Below are 21720 nucleotides of genomic sequence, written 5' to 3'. Positions count from 1 at the left end.
AGATTTGAAGGTACAAATCCCAAAATCATTCACACCAGCCTGGATAAATCTCATACATTATGTCATCCATTCCTTTATGCTACTATCATATTGCTTCTACATGAATCTTAGTTGGATCAAAAATATTTTACATAACAAACATGGTCAGAGAAGCTAAAATTCACATTACTGAACTGAATATACCTCTCCCTGATGGTACCTTAGTGGTTTCAGCTACATAAAGCAGCACTGTCAGGTCTCTTTATGGACACTTGCTACATCCATCAGAAATGGATATTTACATGCAGCTGTAATTCCATTTTGCATTATGGCACTGCTTGTGACAGTCTGAGATATAAAAAAAAAAAAAGAATTCACATTCCCCAAATTCTATCCTCTTGCCTGTCTCTAGAAGCTGTCACTAACGATATGTTAAATTGAAAGGTACTGCAGGCTATTATAAACAGGAAAGTGCTTCAGGAATTCAAGCAACCTGCCTTTCTTATCAATGACAACTGCAGGTGCTTTTGAAATGGGGAATCACATTTGTTGTATCAGCATACTATTGTAAATACACTATCAGGACAGAAGAAATAGTGAAAATCTTAGATTATTTCAGCTGACTAGTCTTGGGCAGATAAATAATACTATACAAAGAATACTATTAAGTTTCTGCTCTGTTTGATTCAAACTCTAAATGCTATCATCTTGCAAAATAAGTGGGTGAGTTTGTGTTGCTGAAATGGGCTCCTGTGTATAATGTGAGCTTGCTTGGCTTTTATTATGGTGGTAAAGTGGAGATAGCATTATCTTGTCACATTCCAAGTTTCTTTTACTGTCAGCAAGGAGTGATCAAACTTCCTCATCACAAAGAATAAAGGGGGGGGGGGCAGGGGAGGCAGGGAATAAGGTCAATTCACCATTATTGAATCCTACTGCTGATAGCGAGGTGAGAAGGGATTTGTAGCAAAGGCCTCACTGATGGAATATCTCTGCACTTGTTTCTTTCCCTTCTGTAACAGACCAGTGTGGAATGCTGGTGGTTTAATTTTTCCACATTTAGCCAGCTTCTCATATTCCATCATTCTTACAAAAGGCCAGGTGATCTGGAGGAATGAACCCACGATGGGAAAGTAGGAAGGCTTGAATCCTAATTCTGGTCCTGCAACTTATTTGCTGTGCAGCCTTGATGAAGTCACTTCCTTCCTCCTTTTCCTTCCTTACATATCTGTAAAATGGGGATAAAAATATGTGATCACTCTGCCATAAGGATAGGTTAATTAGTTAATGTGTATACAGTGCTTTGAACATGTAAAGCTAAGCATTATTTTGGTCTCCCAAATCTATAATACTGCTTAATTGCTGTCCAGAAATTATGGTACCTTCATCTGTTTCCAGCTTTGGTTACAGTCACCATTATGTTAGTCTTTCTCTCTCCTTTTTGGATAAATGTGAAAGAAACTCACTGGAGCAAGTTTTTCTTGGGGGGGGGGGGGGGTTTCTAAGAGCTAGTCTCTCATATTCCCCTTCAGCTGTATTCTGCCAAGTTTGTGGAAGGAATTAATTTTTTCTCATTCTTTTGCTGGCATAGCTGAAATAACTCATTCTTCATAGATTTCATAGACATTAGGGCTGGAAGGGACCTTGTAAGATCATAGGGTCCAGCCCCCTGCCAAGGGGCAGGAAGTCAGCTGGGGTCAAAGGATCCCAAAGGATTCTTGCTGGTTCAGTCCTAGTGAAAATTGTCAGTGAGCTGGTACACTACTGAGTTTTTATTTTTCCCTTCAGAATGACCTGATCCACCATCATTTCAATGTGCACCACATGCCATATCAATGGTAATATTTAAAGCAGCACCTTTTATCCATAGCTCAAACAGTGACAAACCAAAGGAGCCAGTACCATTATTCCTGTTTTATAGATGAGAAAACCAGGAGGCAAACTGCCTTGCTCCAAGTCACCCAGTAACTAGGCATCAGGAGTAGAGCCCACGTTTCCATAGTCTGTAGTTTAAGGGGTTCAGAGGTCACTATGCAAGTCTGATGAGGAAACAGTGCTTGTTTATTCAGAATGGGTTTTCAGATCTAAATCAGGAGAAAAGCTTATCTGCTCCTCAGGTAAATGAAGATTTTGTTTCATTAGAACAGTGATTCTCAACCTTTTAGAGTCAAGGCACCCCTAAACAGACTCCAGACACCCCCAGATAGACTCAAGTTACCCTTTGGAAAGTGCTAGCTCGTGTTATGCTTTTTTTTTTTTACTATAGAAAATAACAGAGCATTTTTTCTGTTGCAAAGAACTCATAAAGACCACGACTATGGATTTTTACTTGAAATCTCTGGGTTATTTAGTGAATCATGGTTGTAAACTTAACAGCGCTAACATTGTTTGGCACCCTGCAGCACCCTGGAAAGGATCTCAAGGCACCCCAAGGTGCTGTGGCACCCTAAGTGCGAATCACTGCATTAGAGCTTTATCTGCTACTGATGACTGCCCCTTGCTCCTTCCGTAAAAGAAAAGCTTTAAAAAAGTCTTTGCTAATGCACAGGTTTTATATGTTTTAGCACAGAAAGGAATTCTCACCATCTTCCCTAAAAAGCTCAAGAGGTGCAGTCCCCCACAAATGTCCTTTAAGCTAGCTTATACTGAACCATAATGACAAACAGATTAATTTATTCTCTGCCATGGTTAGGTCATATTAATGTTTGTTTTGGCCTGTGCATCTCCAGTAAATGAGAATGGCTACATGTCATTTCTTGAAGACAATAAACTGAGGCCTTTGACATTCTGGTTTCATGAAGGAAAAACTATTTCCTTTTGTAGAATAAATACAGATTGCCATTACACAGAACAGAGGTCAGCAATATGTCTCTGCATCAATAGGGAGAAATAATTTATATACATAAATGTATATGTATTAATTTGAACTGAGCTTGATTTATAAACAACCTTTATTTTTCTAATATGCAGCGATTTTTTTTTCAGGTGTGGCTGCCTTACTGTAATGACGAACTATTTCAGCTTTTTTGAATGGATCCTAACTAGGAATGTCTATTCACTCATTTGTCCTTCCCACACCAGTGCTGGTGCTGAGGGCAGAAAAGAAGCTCTTTGCTCCCCTCTGTCATTCACTGCTGTTTCCACCCATTTGTGGCATTAAGGTTGACTACTCTGCCCTCCCTACTACAGGTTCTTGCCATAGGTGCCCTCCTTTCCTTGTACCAGTTGGTTTCCAGTTGACAGCTTCTTGTGGGTGTGTGCGTGGTGGCATGCAAAGTGCATACCTCAAATAGAAATGTACACTAAAGCAATTATGCCATAACATGAAGATTTAGCTTAGAGTGGGTTGATTATTCAAAACTGACTTGTATATTGTTTGAATATGTTGATCTAAACCTTGCAAACCTTCTAAATCAGGAGCTGAAAAGTGTGTGCATAACTATTTTCACAGGGTCATGCAGAACTAAGAAAGAAGAAAATAAGTCAATCATCCAATCTCACAGACACCATGGTTCATAGTATCTGCTCTCTGGGAGAACTCAAGTGCCAGCAAACTCCATGCATTTCAGTTTGGGCTCTTCTACACTCTATATTTATGCTGCCATTAACATGTTATTCATGATATAAGTGGCAAGAGTGTTACACATACACCCAATTTAAGGCACCATAAAATGGCAAACCAGTCATAAAAATGTTCCACACATAATGGCACCTAAAACTGAACATGTGACATGTCTGGGGCTGCCCCAGGACCAGGGCTGACAATTGTCAAAACTGGGCCTCAGGGCAGCCCTGGCTTTCTGGCTGGCCCTGGGGCTGCCCTGGGGATTCCTGGCAGGGGAAACTGAGGAGCTTCCCTGCTGACAAATATAACCTCTGCACCCAAACTCCCCCATGTCAGGGATGAGGCTCCTAGGAAGGGAGCCAAAAGGCAGAGGTGTAACAAGCAGGATTTGCACCATGAGTAAACCCTACAGGGCAGTGGAGGAGCACAGGTGGAGCCTGGGGAGATGCTGTTGAGCACCAGAGGCAGGGATACTGAAAGGGGTAAGGAAAGGCAGGGCCTTACCTACACCAAGAACACAAAAACAGTCCCCTATTGCTCTTGCTACTACCACCACCACAGTGTGGTCTTCCCACCCTGGCTGTTGCAATAGTAGCAGGGCAGTGACTGTGCACCCAGCTGCAGCTGCTGCAAGAGCAATGGCTCGGGGCTGCTTTTTCTCTTGGGGCACAGACTCCACGGGGGTGGGGGATGATTTTGGTGCCACTCCTAAGTTGGCTGGTATCCTGCTTGCCCACCCCTAGATACCCTACTGCTGAAGGGCTTCCGGGGACTCTCTGCTGCCAGGCACAGAGGATTAGAAGCTCCTGGCTCCCCCTGCTGGGAGCCTTTGATCGTCCATGCCCAGCAGCCCTGCCCAAGCTGGCAGGCCTGGGGTTTAAATTCCCTGTGGCGAAGCCCTCAAATTGCCCTAGGTCTGGGACAGCCCAGGGTCTTGAACTTGCCTGGGGCTGTCCTGGGGCTGAGGCTAACAATTAGCTGATTGTCAGCCCAGGCCCCGGGACAGCTCCAGGTCACTCCAGACTGTGAGTACTCAGCTTTTAACCAGTTACTAATCCCAGGCTCGCTTCGCACTGGTGAGTAACAAGGGCATGATTGGATCTGATTCTAAAATCATGGCTCCTGCCATGCATGTGTGGTATGGCAGAAGGTGTGACTGCTGGGACTGGGGGTCAGATCTCATGGTGCCTTTAAATGAATGTATGTCAGGGGCCTTTGTGGAGTTATTTATCCCTCCGGTGCACCCATGAAACCCATCACCTTTGACAGGTCTTGGGAAAAGGGTAGAATCCAGGCATGGCTGTTAAAAAGACCTACTACCTTTGTGTGCTACCTACCAACGTTTTTGATACTAAATCTTCATGACCAATTCCCTCTGGGCAATTCTAAAGGAAAAAACTCCCCCACAACCAACCAACCAACCTAAAATCCATGGTTGCAGTGGTGGTTCATGGTGTCTAGCTGACTCTGTGTAAGGCAGATGTGACCAGGAGAGAATACTCTTCCATGGAGGTGGCAGTGAGGGTGTGGGATGATGAGGGTATGGGGCTGTCAGCCTGTTGTGGAAGGGAGCAAACTAGATCAGCCTGCCACAGTAATATGGAAGGAACTTCTTAAGGAGCAGTTCTCCCTATGGGATTTTGTGAAAAAGGCAGGGATCAGGACTAGTAAAAGAACAACAAGGAAAAGGGGTAGGAGTGGTGGATAATAACATCTGTTAGAAGATCCCTCTGTGTTCCTGACTATGGCTTTGGATCGCGAAAGCAGAATCTCTGAATAATCCATCCAAGTGTTCACACAAGACCCGATTTGCTTTGGGACAGAGTATTTGGAAATGTTAATTCACTTCACTGGATACAGTCAGTCAAGCAGGATGTGTTCAAAACAACAAGGTTTACCGTAATACCATGAGAGGCCTCAGTGTACATTAATCCAAGGTTTCCAAGGGATGATGGAGATTCCTACTTGTTGGGAGTTTTTCAGTCTGCGTCTTAACTCAGTCTTGAGAGATTTTGAACCAGTTTCTCTTGTGGGTATTTAGCAAGTCCTTTATGTTGAATATGCTGTATGCACTCTCTGTATAGTGTTTCATATTAAAAGCTAAAGCCCTTGAAATATAGTAAAATCCTACTATATTCTCACAGGTTTAATCTGTAAGAGCAGAAACAATTTTAAAGGTTTGTAAGCACCAATTTTTTAACCTTATTATTTTTATCCTCATTATCCTTTTCCATACACAAATATTAGTTTTAACTATCTTGCGCTTAGCCCCTTATTACACAAAGCTTCTTAGAAATAAAATAATGTATCCTACATAATAGTGTGTCAAACTAGAAAAAAAGTCCTTTAAATATACAGCTAATTCAAAGCTGGATTTCAAATTTAATACACATTCCTTTGTGCTTTGTGTGACTATTATTCTTGTATTACTGCAAAATAATTGTGTTGGTTAAATTTTTATTTTCAATGTTGAACCAAAGTGGCTGTATGAGGATTTTTGTCCATAAGGTAAAGCAGCTGAATCGGGTCAAAATTTGGTCTGAGTTTAACTTTGTATTTAGTGTCAACATACAAGTATAATTCAGATCAGAATTTATCCTCTAGCTTTTCCAGGCTCTTGAAAATGATTTTTCTTTCAGAAAGGTTAAAGTAATCTGGTATAAAAGAAAAAAGTATTTTTGTAAGCTCTGTGAGTGATCAGATCTCTTCTGTATATCACTTCAGAGTTAATAATAGTCCTACTAGCCTTTGACTGGGTAATCTTTAGGCCATAACAGAACTTTAACTGGGATACCCACTGTCTAGGCTAGTGATGCAAAGCAACAGCATATGCTTTCAAACAACTATTCAAATTTAACTTATCTTTCTGTTTTCCCTCAACTAACTGCTTCCATCATATTATCTTTTGGACGAGTTTTTAGCATTGCATCGCTTTATCAGTTAGAAGTGCTGTTCAGATCCACTTGTCCTCAGTGGTCTGCCAACATATTTATGAGAGTGGAATTATACATGACAATTAGTGTAATTGAATAGCTTTTCCTCCTAAGATTCCTGTATATTTTAGTGAGATTTCATCCAGAAATGGAAAGAGAGCCTGAACAATGTGCCACACAGTTGTTGAACTGTGGTGGTGATCAACACAGTACAGCTTCCCTGCAAGAGGTCGTGATACATAGCCTTTCAGAAAGCATGGGTAAACTGCAAAATGGACAGTCCAGGAGAAAATTGCAGAAGCAATAAAAGGGGGCTGAGATGCTGCAGAGCAGTGGAAAAAGCAAGGAGAGGTAAAGGTGAAGTGGGACATGCATACAAAAGGAGAGCTGGAGATCGAGATTCAAGGTCTCACCTGAATTTATACATCATCCATCCCTGCTCTGTCCTTCATGCTTGCCCTGCCAACTTTGGGAAACGCTTGTGTAGCGCTTCATCATTCTGGTGTGAGTTGCCAGGTGGTGTTGTTACAAGCACCATAGGCCATGTTTACCCTACAATCTGAGGTGCTATTGCCACACATTTAGGGATACCTACATCAGCTTCGATCTAGCTATATTGGGTACTACCAGCAGTGAAGCTTTGGCAGCAGAATGCTGGTTGTACAAACCTGTCCAGAACCTTAGGTACTGGCTCAGGTAGCTGGTGCATGTTGAAGTCTATGCTTTCATGAGCTCAGTGCTATTGGTATCTGAGCAAGCTACATCAAAACTACTGGTTCTTGGGTGTGCCTACATGTGCTGCAACCACACTTGCAATTGGCCTATAGATATTGCCATTATCTTACAACATCTTTTTCTTATTGTGCAAGCAGCGTACAATTTTTGAAGAAATACTGCACTGCTGTGAGTTTTGTGATTGTATTTCCTTCTGGGGCAGCTATTGCCACTAGCCATAGAGTTTGCTGCTTTCCTCAGCCTCTCTAACTGAAGTCAGTTGCAGGGAGGGGAAGCCTTCCTTTTTGAGGACTGGCACTTGGGTTAAGAGTTCTGCTTATAATAAAGCATCTTCCAGTATTTCTTTTTCCCAGCCGTCTTCTACAATAAAATGCACTTACATACTCATATCAGATCTTGAATGATTCCTACACAAATTGTACAGCTTCATTTGCCTGTGTCCTGTAGAATCACTTTTTTGTCCTGACAGGTAGGTTGATCTTCTTCCCTTTCTCTCTTTCTCTCTCTGTTTTTTGTGGGGGGGTTGGGTTTTTTTTTGGGGGGGGGAGAGGGGAATTGCATAATTCCATGACTTCAATATTTGATTGATCTTTTAATATTTGATTGCTCTTTTCTCCTTCCATTTGCTTTTTCATGGGACAGAATGCCCATGGAAAATATTTAACATCATGGATTTATGAAAAATAAATCGTGTCAAACAAACTTGATCTTTTTCTTTGACAAAGTAATTACTTGGGTGGACGAAGGGAACACTGTGCATCTGGACTTCAGCAAAGGTTTTGACAGGGTCCTGCATGACCTTCTCATAAATAAATTGGAGAAATGTGGGCTAGATAAAGACGACTGTCAGTTGGATAGATAACTGACTTAATAGCCACAAGCAAAGGGTAATTATTAACAGGTTCAAGTCAGAATGGCAGGAAGTTTCAAGTGGAGTCTTCCAGGGGTCTGTCCTGGGCCCAGTGCTGTTCAACATGTTTGACAATTGGATGTGGGCAGAGAAAGCTTCTTGAGCAAGTTTGCAGACAACATGAAACTGGGAAAAATTGCAAGCATGGAAGATGCGAGTGCAATTCAAAAGGATCTCAACATATTGGAAAGTTGGGCTAGAGCTAACAGGATGAAGTTCAATGTGGACATGGACCAACGGCTTGAAGTTGCAGCAAAATAAGTTTAGATTGGATTGTGAGGGAGAGGGAAGGTGCCCTGAGGAAAGCCCGGTAAAGCGTGGCAGGACTGTGAGGCAAAGGCCAGGCAACATATGCCAAGAAACACAGCCCGGCCCTGTGGCCAGAACCCCAGAGCAAGGGGAAGGGAGCTGGCTCCAAACCTGGGAGCTTGAAAGAGCCCCTGGTGATCCCATTTGCCACCCAACAAAGGCTGCAGCATCTGGAGGCTCTGGGGAAACCTCACCAGACTTCACAGCCAGGGAGGAAGGTAGTTGCTGAAAGGAATGGCTCCAGTGAAAACAAGGTTTTTTTCTCTTTTGGGGTTTTTTCTTTCTTTCTTCCACTCCACACAGCAGGGAGCGCAGATATGGCCAGCCTCAACAACCCCTTTAGGGAGGGGAGCAGGCAGTCTTCCCCAATTGGACCTTGAATCATGATTACTGAGTGAGGTTCGCTTAGCACGCTGGGGAAGTCTCATGAGTGTGAACCTGGGCTAATTAAATACAGGCAGGGCCAAGGAGTTGTCCTCAAGTAGAGGGTCTGCAGAATCAGCAAGAGATCCAGGAAACTTTTTATTTGCTTAGTTGAGTGACTGACAAAAAATTACATGGGGCCAATTGACTCAGTTGAAGATTATTTTATTTTATTTTATTTTATTTATTTATTTTTTATTGGATCAGGCAGTCCGGACAACAAAGAAACTGAACTCAATTAGAGCCTACATTTTCTTTAGAGGGCCAGGATCCCTGGTCTTAATGGGCTTCCAGGGCCAGGACATTCACCTGATTTAATTTCTAGAAGTTTTACTGAGCACTGATAGACAGACAGCATTGTTTTGAGCAAGTAATATAGCCCATTGGACCCAGCCTAGAGATAACCCCAAGCCTAGTGGCCATGAAGTCAGAATGTTTGTCAACTTCAGACTCAGACACTGGGATCAACCATTGTGGTTCCATCTGGTTGGTATGTAGATAGGATGTAAAAGGAGGTAGGAGCCCTGAGAAAAGGACTGTCATGACAGACCCTGAGGATGAGTGCTTGGCTGGCAGACCACCTACCGAATAAGTGATACTCAACATCAAGATGTGGCAGGCGAGAAACGGGGCAATCCAGGCCAAGCACTTGGACCAGACAGGTCCAGCCTCCTCACGGCACACACCCACAAGGCACCTGACTGCTGAGGGCCACGGCCATACCCAGTGACATGTTGATATGGATGTTCAGAAAAATAATTTACTGCTAGAATAATGAGGCATAGAATAGTCTGCCGAGGGAAGCTGTGGACACGCCATCACTGGAGGTGTTCAGGAAGAGGTTGGACAGCCACTAATCAGGGAAGATATAGGTGTAGCTATGTGTATGTTCTACCAGGCCTTGCTGGTTGCCCCAGCCCCTACCCCACCCCTTTTCTGCTATATATGTCAGGGTGTTTTTAAGCCTTCCCAGAGATATTGGGTGTTGGTTACAGCCAAGGCTGGGGACTTTGACTGGAGTGTGCCAGTGCTCCTGCTGGCACCGAAGCCAGAGGTTCCTGGCTAAAGGGTCTTGCCCCTCCACTCAGGGTCAGACCCATCACCATATTTGGGGTCAGGAAAGGATTTTGCCCCATGTTCAGATTGGTATGGACTGTGGGGTTTTTTGCCTTTGGTATGGACTGTTGCAGGGGGCATGGCCTCTACCGGGATCTCTTGAGTGTATATTGACAACATTTTATAGAAGTAGGACATTGGCTTCTGTGGTTCCCTTGCTTTACCTGTGGAAGATTAGGGTGCTAGGTCTATACTGGGTCAGGGTTGAGGTTAGTCTTATGTAGAGTTTAGACTGAGGTTTGTATGGGATGGTTTGGATATGGTTGATCCTGCCTCAGGCAGGGAGATGGACTAGATAACCTCTAGAGGTCCCTTCCAGGCCTTCTTCTCTATGATTCTCTGATTCTATGAAAAGCAGTGCTGGATGGCACTATTTATTATAGCATTATCTTATGAGAGGATGGCATGAGAACAGTGTTTCTTTCTGTTAAAGGAGATAGAGGCGTTAATTGCATGGTCTCCTATTTGTTTAATTTTGAAAACCTATTTGTTTAATTTTGAAAAGAATGTGAGACATTCAAAGCTGTCAGCACCTCTTACTAGCTTCCTGAAATACTGCAAACAGTCTCAAAATCAAACTGCTGACTTCTGCGACTGTCCTCAGATAGTGTGCATATTTGTAATGGAATACCAGCAAAGGAAAGGTTTGCCTGGATGTAAGTACAGCATCGTTCATTCCACTGATAGGTTACAGGATATCCAAGTGCCAGCAAATATGCATTTTCCACAAGAATCACATTTCATTATGGAATCTTTTTGCTCATTAATTATTTTTAATTGCCCTCAACTGATGATTTCCTCTCTATTTTCCTATTTTGTTTCATATCTTCTAGTTAAGAAATAACATTCTCTATTTTAAGGTGAAGGCAGATACTCAGTCCTTCATTTATTAACCCTCCCAAATCCCTATCTTTTTTCCTTTCCTTTCACCACCATTTATTTTAACTTGTTCTCATGTAAACTCATTAACATCACTTTCCATTTGACCCACTTAGAGATTTGCGTCACTAGTGATGTTTGAGCAGTGAGCAATCTTTCCCCCCCTCATTGTTCTGTGTTTAAGGGTCTGTTGCACGAGGTTTGGGATGCACAGTACTGTCCCTGTGCATATGTTTGTGTGTGTGTGTATATACATATATTTATATTTATATGAATGTTTACATTGATATTTAAATGAATATGCATATGCAAGCAAGCTTAGCTTAGTAAGAGTTGTCTGAAATGAACTGCTCAGCATTTATGTCAACGCCTAATGGGTCGTTCCCATCTATTAGATTCTACAGTGTGGTGAGCCTATGATTCGACTGCAGTTTCTCCTCAGCACAGTTTTACAATGTTGCTTTTTTTAGACTGACAACCTATAATACTGTTGGTGCTGTGGAGAAGTGATAAAGGTAACATTTCACATTGCCAGTCAGAAACTGCCTCTTAGGATAACTTGGCAAAAAAGGAGGGGAGAAAACACAAAGCCAAGTGCGCAGTTGTTAGCAGCAATGACGTCCGTAGTCACATAATCTCTCCTGAGCTATGTTTCAAGTAGGATTGGGTGACAGTGTTTGAGAAAAATAAGAACCAGCCATGGAGAGTGGCTACAGTCCTATTAATGCAGCCCATTTGCCCTCAGAGCAGGAATATTATTGTGCAAATTGCAAAAGAAAAGTTTAAATATTTCTAAGCGCAGACATTCAGTGAAAAGTGTCAGTAGAGAGTGAAGGTTTATTTGTAGAAGCAACGCACAGGATCTTGTATCCATTGTGTCTCACTGATTTCCAAATTTGTTTAGTTTGATATAAAAGATCTGGGGAGGATTTCCTCTTGCTCCAAGCCCTGAAAACTCACCCTGGGCTCTGACAGGCAATGTGGGAGCCTTCTATCTCTTGCATCAGCACTAGCAGCAGAGGTGCAAGCCAGATTAGACCTTCAGCCACCCCTAGAGAAGCCCACAGAAAGGTAGTAGAGTTGCCCAGGCATCCCTGAGGGCTTAACTGCTCCATTAAAAACATGTTCTTTTTGGTGCTGAAGTGCAAGGTGACTCTCAAAGCCTGGGCTGTATTTGCAGGACAAGGGCTCGATTCACTCAGAGCTTCATTGTCTATTACACAAGAGGCCAAGGTCCAAAATTTAGATCGTCAAACCCTCTCCCCCACCCTGAAGGTGCCTAAATGTTCTAAGTGCCTACATTTATGGAAGATAAGTCCCCAAGGCACCTTCATGTCTCTCACTGAGTACACCCAGAACCACCCAAGTTTCAACAATGCTGAGTTGCTTAGCATCTTATTTCACACCTAAACCCTGACAAGATTAACAAAACAGATTATTCCCTGATGGTCTGGCCTACAGGGCCTGATTTAGTAGGTATGCTTGGAGCATGTCTATCGCCAACCCCACTACAAAGCATATCTAGGAGAATCTGCCCACCTGCCCCCATCCCCCATTTTCCCTGAGTCTCACAGTGACTGGAGCATTCACCTGGGATGTAGGAGAACCAAGTTGAAGTACTTCCACAGTTGGAGTTGAAGCCAAGTCTTCCACCTTTTAGGACAATGCTCTAATGCCCTAGGTATGGCATATTCAGGGAGAAGGTGTCATGACCCAAAGGTCTGATTTTTTTTGTGTGTGCTTCGGCACTAAGAATTATCCCTGTGGGTATACAGCTTCGTTGCACGGAGGAGTTCTGCTGCGCAGAGAACCCGCGTGCAGGGAAGTGTTCCCGCCACTTTGCAGCGATCTTTGCAGGGTGCATTTCCTTTGCAGCACAGAAATGCACAGTGCAAAGGTTTCCCGCTCGTCGTATGCAAATTCGTGCCCCGCAATTGGCTAGTTCTAAATTATTCACACGTGGCGGCTAGCGATTGGCCTGCTGGCCATATAAGAGGCTTGAGCAGTTTCCGCCCAAGCCGAAGAGGACTCCGCATCCATCTCGTGGGGACTCTGGGTGTACGCGGCAGGGTAATAGAAACCCTGTGTGTTGCTCTGAGGAGTTTGGCGGCCTGATCCACCGCCCACCTCTTCCCGTCTTCGAACGGAGCCTACTATAAGACGTAACGACGGGTTTAATGCGCGCTTGTCCTGGACATCCGGAGTTTGTCTGCGTGGAGCCTAGCAACCTCCACGTTATTGTTCGTGTTCTGTCTGCGTGGAGCCTTGCAACCTCCACGTGTGTTTGTGTTTTCTGTTGTAACCGCAACTCAAGCAAGTTCTCAGCCTACACCACGACCATCTCGGTGTAAGTAAAATAATCTTAAAATCAACCGTTATGTGTCTGTGCCTAATTCTAGCTCGGCGCCCGCCCTCTCCGATCTGGCCTGCCTAGGCTGCTGGCCACAGCCCGCGTGCAGAGCGACGAAAGCGACCCGGGGTCAGACCCGGCGCGCACATGGTGACAAGGATGGGATCGGGATCACTGCGACCCATGATGGGATCGGGATCACCGCGGCACATGCCGACGGGATCAGGAGAGGGCTCGCTAGAGTTAGAATTAGTTGAGAACTGCCCTTGGAGAAGTGGGAGACGCAGCATAGCAAGCATCAGAGAACTGGAGGTGCACCTCGTGTACCACCAGGCGGGCGGAACGGGCCGGAGATGTGTCCGTGGACACCTTTTGTTAAGGGGAGAAGAGGGAACTCCAGAAGTCGGAGACCTGGAAGGGAAAAAGATATATCTTCACCCCGCGGCGTTCGGGTGTATCATGGGCGATGAGCGGGTCCTGTATAGGCCCCTCGAAGCTGTGACCCTTGCCGAAGTCGATCCGGCGAGCGCAGTAAGCCCGACCCCCACCCGGGAGTGTGTCCGTTGCTCACGGTGTGCCCGAGAGATGGGAGAGACGATGCCAATCGGCTGGTTTTCCCCTTGTATGTTGGTGCCTAGACTGAGGGGTCGTGAGCGTCTGTCCAAGCTCCGCGAAGACCTGGAGACGGAGGACCGCGCTGTAAATGAGAGAATGGTCCTACGGTGCGACAAGGAGGGAAAACTGAATGCAGCCTTTCAAACTATGGCTGATTTAATGACTGAAACTTTAAGTTTAAAGACCCAGCTGCATATGGCCATTCGAGCGGTCGGAGAAGCAGCTGAGAAAGGGGATCTTGAAAAGCCCCAACAAGATGGCGCTGAGCAGAGGGAAGACCGCGTGGAGGAGCCGGAAGTGAGGGATGGAGCTTCGGGAGAGCCCGCGAGGGTTCGGCCGGTAACTCCGCCCAGCGACGCAGCGTCGGTTCCGCCGACCACGCCCCTTTGCCGGAGGGGGAGTCGAGCGGAGGAGTGCATCCGCCCCTCCCACCTGAGACAGCAACAACTCCCACTGTAACAATGACTGCAGCTCCGACAGAAACAGCAACAGCAACGACAACTCATGAGGAGATTGATCAGCCTGCAGTATCAAGCAGCCCAGTCATCGGTCCGCAGAGTGCAGTTCAAGCTACCACCTATTATGCTTGTTCCAGAGCCGAACTGCAGAATTTGTGTAGAGAATCCAGGATCCGATCCGACGAAACTCTGGCTGTGTGGTTGGGACGTCTGGTCGTGGAACTTGGGTCCGACCTCCTGGACCAGGAAGAAGCAAGCTTCTTGGTGAGACAAGCTTCATGGAGTAGGGGACATGTCACCGACATCGACATGGTGGCGTTTAGCATCCATTGGCCTATTCCGATTCCAGCGCTTGTGGCAGGAGTGATTGAACAGAAGGCCCACGCATGGCACGACGGATGACCAGAGCACACCGGTGCAGAACAGCTTGTACTGGCTATTATCGGAGTTTCGTACTGCGCCTGGAACCCAAGAGAATGCACGTTGGGACTAACACCGCTCCAACGAATGCGACCGTGGCCTCATCGTCACCTGCGAGACCCTGGAACCGTTCCAGTGACTCTCGACAGCATAGATAGTTGTCTTAAAGTTTACGGGCAAAGAAACATCGTGGTTCTGCAAATTGTGCTGAACCCACTGGTCGATCATCCTGTGAGTAGTCTCCTTCATCAGTTGTCAAGACTGCGCGTCCTAATGGAGCCAAGACTGTCCAGTGATCGGGAGTGTCAACGCCCGACTGAGGCTCAGAACACGAAACACCGCGAATCCGAGCGTCCAGTATTACGCCAGAGAACACAGGAGGAGAGATATATGTTTGGATACCTCCTGCAGCGTTCTGGACTTAATAAGAGACAGCTTCGGATTTTAGGAGACGCGGGACAATGGCAGCTAGCCTACGAGTTAGGTTTTCATTATCTAGAAGAAGGCGACGATGACTCATCGATGATTTCGTCGAGTTGCTGAGTCGGGAAAAGAAAGAGAGCTGTCCAGTATAAAATCGTGTTTATGTATTTGTATTTAATAGTACTGATAAGTTTAATTGACTGCATTATCGTGCGGTCCTGTGTGATTTTATAGATAGTAGTGAATAACCATTTTAAGAGAGTTCTTTTACAGATCTGGGATTCGGAGTGCGTGGTGGAGAGAGGCCCCGAGAGGGACAACATCACTGAAAGGAACAAAGGCCTGACGCGCGATTCCACCATGACGCCCACCGAAGTCATGATCGTTCAGTTTTTTGTTATGAATGTGATTTTATGTATATGTGTGTGTGCCGGCTATTATTTGATTCAATCCCTTGAGGACGAACTTTTATTGTTGACTGATTTTGTTTTTGCTCGTTTAGTTTCGCGAACCATTGACAGAGCTATGAATAACCTGGATGATAGGTTTGAAGTATAATTCTATTGTGCCTTCAGCAAGGGGGGATGTCATGACCCAAAGGTCTGATTTTTTTGTGTGTGCTTCGGCACTAAGAATTATCCCCGTGGGTATACAGCTTCGTTGCACGGAGGAGTTCTGCTGCGCAGAGAACCCGCGTGCAGGGAAGTGTTCCCGCCACTTTGCAGCGATCTTTGCAGGGTGCATTTCCTTTGCAGCACAGAAATGCACAGTGCAAAGGTTTCCCGCTCGTCGTATGCAAATTCGTGCCCCGCAATTGGCTAGTTCTAAATTATTCACACGTGGCGGTTGGCGATTGGCCTGCTAGCCGTATAAGAGGCTTGAGCAGTTTCCGCCCAAGCCGAAGAGGACTCCGCATCCATCTCGTGGGGACTCTGGGTGTACGCGGCAGGGTAACAGAAACCCTGTGTGTCGCTCAGAGGAGTTTGGTGGCCTGATCCACCGCCCACCTCTTCCTGTCTTCAAACGGAGCCTACTATAAGACGTAACGACAAGTTTAATGCGCGCTTGTCCTGGACATCCGGAGTTTGTCTGCATGGAGCCTAGCAACCTCCACGTGATTGTTCGTGTTCTGTCTGCGTGGAGCCTTGCAACCTCCACGTGTGTTCGTGTTTTTTGTTGTAACCGCAACTCAAGCAAGTTCTCAGCCTACACCACGACCACCTCAGTGTAAGTAAAATAATCTTAAAATCAACCGTTACGTGTCTGTGCCTAATTCTAGCTCGGTGCCCGCCCTCTCCGATCTGGCCTGCCTCGGCTGCTGGCCACAGCCCACGTGCAGAGCAACGAAAGCAACCTGGGGTCAGACCCGGCGCGCACAGAAGGATGTCCTGATCTCTCTCCTTGAAGCTCCTCTACTTTCACAGAAATAATTAAATAGCCATCCGAGCAGGGACTTGAACCTGACTTGCCCAGCTGAGTACCTTAATAGGTACAGGTGCAATCTCTTGCTGGTTAACAGGTGCAATAGGTTAATAGGTGCAATCTCTTGCTGGTTCTGGTCTGTAGCAGGGGCTGGAATGCAGCCCCTGCCAGACCCCGTGGGACCAGTGGTGCCAGTGGGAAACTCACCTGGTGGGATCCAGGCAAGCTGTGCTTTCCTGCCACACTGGAGAAGAGGTCCAGGAGAAAACTCACCCAGCGGGATGCGGGCAAGCTGTGCTTCCCCAGCACACCAGAGAAGAGGCCCAGAGGGAAAATGGAGTAGTGCACTGGCTCCAGGGTCAGGAGAACACATGCCTCTGGGAGCCAGTGCTGATTGGCCCGGAAGGAAGCCCTGGCTGTTTAAAGAGAGACACTGAGAGAAGCTCAGCATTTGGCATCTCTGAGAACAAAGGTGGTGCAGCAGGACCAGGAAGAAGACCAGCAGCACCAGAGATCCAGCCAGCTGAACCCTCATGGAATGCCACTATCCAATGACCACAGGTACAAGACCAACCTGATGCATCCAATGAGATAAGTGATGCTGGATGGCGGGGTAGTGGTGGGTGGCCCCACATGCTAGAGGGCAGGGGACATGCAGAGGGAGTTCCCCAGGAGTAGGGCAGCCAAGCCCACCTGGGAAGAGGGAGAGAACAGACCATAGAGCTAGATTTAGCCTTGAGGGACACTAAGATAGCCCAGATAAAGGAGGAATTTGTCTGGACTGACTGAGTCAATAGTCACCCAGTTGAAACCAGCTGTGGGGAGCCTAGCTGGACTTTCAAACCAGGGAGTGGTACCTGGGGGCCCGGAGTTTTTTCTTTATAGTATTCAAGAGTATGTACCACAGGCAATGTGGGCGAGAGTTTGTTCTTTTTTTTATATTTAGTACTCCCAGGCTAGGGGAAAGGAGGATCCCCTGCGCAGTTGAGTTGCAGCTAATTGGGTCCTAATCCATACACCTGGACCCTATAAAGCCATTTAGTCTCAGAGTCCTGGAGACAGGCAGGGAGAGATTTCACCACACAAGAAGAGTCAACCAAGGGAGAACCACCGAACGTAGAGCCTCACGATAGAAGAGTTGGAGGCCACAACGAGAGGAGTGGGAGAAAAGGGAGAAGGAAGGCAATCGTAGACTAGATTGGAACATCTAAACCTGAAGAGGGAAACCTATCTAGAGAAGACGGACACCAACAAGGTGTGGAGCAAGTAACCGAACGAAGTCAGGGTGGAATCAAGGTCCAGTGACTCCCACTCACCGTCAACAGAAAAGTATGACTTTGTCACCTGAAAGGAAAGGGATGGTGGAGCTCTGCAGAAGACTAACCCCTTGTCAGGTGAATCAACTCTTAAGATACTATATACCCTCCCAAAGATTGTCATAACATCAAGACATGGCAGGAAAAAGGGAGGGAAGATAAGGCAGAGGTCCTGGTGATCACAACTTGACAAAGGGAGGTGAGAGAACCCACATGCCCACATGGTCCAATATTTTTCAATTGTTCTTGTAACACCTTAGGTAGGAGAGACTTTGTAAACCCTGCCACAGAATACCCAGTAAGTTAAAAATTAAAGCACTCTTTGAGATTGAAATCTTTGCTCCAAATCAGGCACAGGACAGACTGACAGGGTGGACCCAGAAGGGGTGCAGCAGCACAGTTACACCCTACCTTTGGCTGTGGTATATGTGAGCTCTTGGCTCAGGGTTTGCCTGGAGTGCCTGCTTTTGAGTGGCTCCAAAGCCCAGGATGTGAGCAGTGCTACTCTCTCTCCTTCCCCACTTTCCCCTGCTGCTGAATTCAGCAAGGAGGAAGAAGGAGGGGAAGGGTGAATAGTAGGCCTGTGTGAAGCGGCAAGTATTTGATTTGGATTCAGATTTGGCTGATTTGGAGGGAAAGTGATTCAATTTAGTGATTCGAGTCACTGTCCTGATTTGATCTGGCTGAATCGGATTGGGAGATTTGGCACCGATTCTGAGATTTGGCCATAGACTATAATAGGAAATCACTAGAATACCTATAACTTTGTCATTTTTTTGCCAATTAGGATGAAAACAGCAGGGATGGTAGCCCCTTCTGCAGGCATGAAGCTTGCCAAGCTTGAAGGATATAGGTGCAGGGGTTTCTGTGAAAGTGCCCCATAAACTGTTAGCAAAACTCATATCACTTTTGTGTGCGAAGGGGGTGTAGGTTGTAGTCATATTGGTCTAAGGACAGACAAGGTTCTTTGGGTCAATCTGATATCTTTTATTAGACCAACTGAATAGTAGGAGAAATATATCTTAGCAAGCTTTCGGGTCTAAAAAATGTTCGTCAGGCTGAGGAAGCATCTGCAGTTGGTGTGTGTGTGTGTGCTGTTCCTGGATGGAATGAATAGTAAAGAAGCCAGAGGCTGGGCTGCAGGCAAGAAAGCCAGTCAGTGAAAATATAAATTGAGGTGTTGGGGGGTGAGAGACAGGCTGGGTGGAGTGGGGGCGGGGATGTAGCAGGTAAAAGTGGAGAGGCACCTGGAGAGTCAGATGTCAGGCAGGTTATAGTGTGTCATAAAACCATTGTCTATATTGAGTACATGAATTTTTGTATCTAGGAGGTTGATGATGTGAAGTTTATAGGCTCGCTTGTGAAAAGTTTGTAAATTCAAAACAGCACTGAACCTCGCTAACCTCATCATCAGAAGCAAAATTCCTACAGCCCAGAACACACCGAATAGGTCCATACTATGCCATGACAAGAAATGCAAAATCTGCCAACATATCTCCAGTACCCCACAATTACTACACCCCACAACAGAACCATCACCATTCCTGGATCTGACAGCTGTGCCTCCAGAAACATTATAGATCTCATCCAGTGCACCAAATGTCCTAATGGAAAATACGTAGGAGAGACAAAACAACAAATGTGTAACAGAATGAATGCACACCAGAAATCTATTAAAGACAAGAATACCCAATTACCTGTGGTGCCACATTTCTCACAAGAAAACCACTTTCTCTCCAATCTCTCAGTCCTGATCCTCAAAGGGAATTTACAAAACACTAACTATGAGGTGGAATTTGTGTGCCACACAGCAGATATCAACAAAGTTGGCATCATGTACCGCCTTCACTATATTGGCCCCATTATTGATGACCATGAACCTGCAGGTGAGCTTGCCCTGCTCAACGAGCCACCCCTGCCCCATGCGGTTCATGGCCACCATGATCTCCCTTGCCGTGTGGGACTCATCCATCACCTCCGCTTGAAGGAGAGCCCACCAACACCCTGACTGATCGCACCAGTGCCCTGTGAGGGAGGGGTAGGCATGATCTCCACCCCGGCTGCTCCAGATGTCCAAGGTGAAGTGCAAAGCTACTTGTGGCCCTGCCTTCTGCAGATCCTCCCTCAAGTACTCCCTGCATGCCATCCTTCTATAGGTGGTGTGTGTGGGCATTTGATATGATGAGGACTGAACCCTGGGTGCTCAACAAAGGAGAAGGGCTGGCCATCCAGAGCAAGCATCTTCCCAATGCTCTGGATGATCTCGCTTGCCTTGGGAATGTGCCCCCCTTTGTCTTCACCTTTTTCCCACTGGTCCAGGGTGGCCTGCCTCTGCTTTGGGAGGGGGCTTTGGAGTGAGAGGGGGACTTCTTTTTGGGTATGCTCCCACTGGTGCCAGGCTGAGGAGGGGCAAGGGGTGCTGCCTCCTGAGATTCAGCAGCATTGCTGTGGTGGTGAAGTGTTTTTCATCCTTGCCCCAGCTGATCTGCTTTCAGCAGTGCTGGCAGGTAGCATACGTGGGATGATCTGCCACCTCAAAATGATCCCACACTACACTACCCACCCGCTTCTGGGTTGTGGGTAGGGATCCTGCCTTATCCCCCTCCTCACCAGGAAGAGGCACAACAATAGGAGGAGCTGAGCCACCTGCCCCCACAACCTCTTCTGAAGTGCCTTCCAGAAGAGACCTGCCTCTAGGGGAACTTTGAGGGGTGTGGAGCACAAACTCAAATTCACACTCCTTCCCCAGAATTTCCTTTGCTATGGCACCCAGCTTTGCTGCTTCCAGATCCAGCTCCTCTTCTGACACTGAAAGGCTCACACTGGGAACTGAAATTGGAGTACAGACTGTCATATTGGTGCTGGTGGTTGTTGCTGGTGTTAGTGAAGATGGTGCAGGTGCAGACACTGCTCCCACCTCCTTGCTCCCACTAGCAGCAGAAGACTCATCGCTGCCAGGAATGAGGGTGCATCTATTTTTGGGGGGGAGGGGACTTAGAGCTCTCCCTTTGCCCCCTCTACCTCCCTTGCCAGAAGACCTGGCACCTGCCTTTCCAGCGCACTTCATAATCCTTGGTGCGTTGCAAAACATGTATGTGTCTATAATATATGTTGTGCTTTCCTGCCGTGCACAGTGATGCCATACTGTCAAGGAAAACACAGAAGAAGAGAAACTAGTTAGCTAGTAGCTACCACGAGACTAGAGAGCAAGCCAAGCCAGAGCCTTTCAGACGCTGCTGGTCCAAGAGAGACAGCTCACAAAAGTCACAGATCACTTCACACACAGCTTTATATGTTGTTACTATCTCCTTCCCCCAGAGCACTGTGATTGGAAGGGAACTCAGGGAAAGATCACAGTCACTGGCCAGCTACACATGTCAATATCAGAGCAGTCTGCCCCCCCCCCGCCTAAGTTTTTGTTTCCTGAACGTCTGCCTTCTGAATCTCTGAATCCTTCCAAATCTTTTCTGAATCAATTCGGAGGCTTCCAAATCAATTTGGACCTTTTAATAGGTCTTCTGGTTCAATTTGGATTTGGAGATTCGGCCACCGAATCAGGCCGAATTTCCTCCTAATCGAATCGGTTACTGAAGCTTCGCACAGCCCTAGTGAATAGCAGCAGTGTTCACTCCCTGGACTCCAGAGCCATGCAGAAGTGGTGTCTCTGGCCAGACCCCTCATTGCTCATGGAAAGGTCTAGCAGGAGCTTGCACCAACCAGGCAATGAACTCAGAGCTCACTGGACATGAACATCACAACCAAAGTGGAGCTGTACCCACTTTGCCCCATTTCTGGATCTGCTACTTCAGACTGATATGCCAGATTGTGGCAGCTAAAAATTGTATCTAAGGCGCTTGCTGAACACTG

The 21720-nt window shown here is 46.3% G+C and overlaps 1 long non-coding RNA gene across 5 annotated transcripts in view; it reads right to left on the bottom strand.

Moving 5' to 3' along the window:
- LOC106740463 (uncharacterized) overlaps positions 1-21720 on the bottom strand; it is a 74416-nt gene that overhangs the window by 11891 nt on the left and 40805 nt on the right. For 4 of the 5 annotated variants that reach the window (XR_009459101.1, XR_009459100.1, XR_002090148.2 and 1 more), the window contains one exon: positions 45-1207. This is a non-coding gene — a long non-coding RNA (uncharacterized LOC106740463). Of the gene's footprint in view, positions 1-44; positions 1208-21720 lie in introns of those variants that run through there. The other variant, XR_009459099.1, reaches the window with a different exon arrangement.

This window comes from Alligator mississippiensis, chromosome 1 (assembly GCF_030867095.1).
Source record: "Alligator mississippiensis isolate rAllMis1 chromosome 1, rAllMis1, whole genome shotgun sequence".
NCBI classification, from domain to species: Eukaryota; Metazoa; Chordata; order Crocodylia; family Alligatoridae; genus Alligator; species Alligator mississippiensis.
The sequence above is the reverse complement of the archived record's forward strand: the minus strand, read 5'-3'. Positions and strand labels throughout refer to the sequence as shown.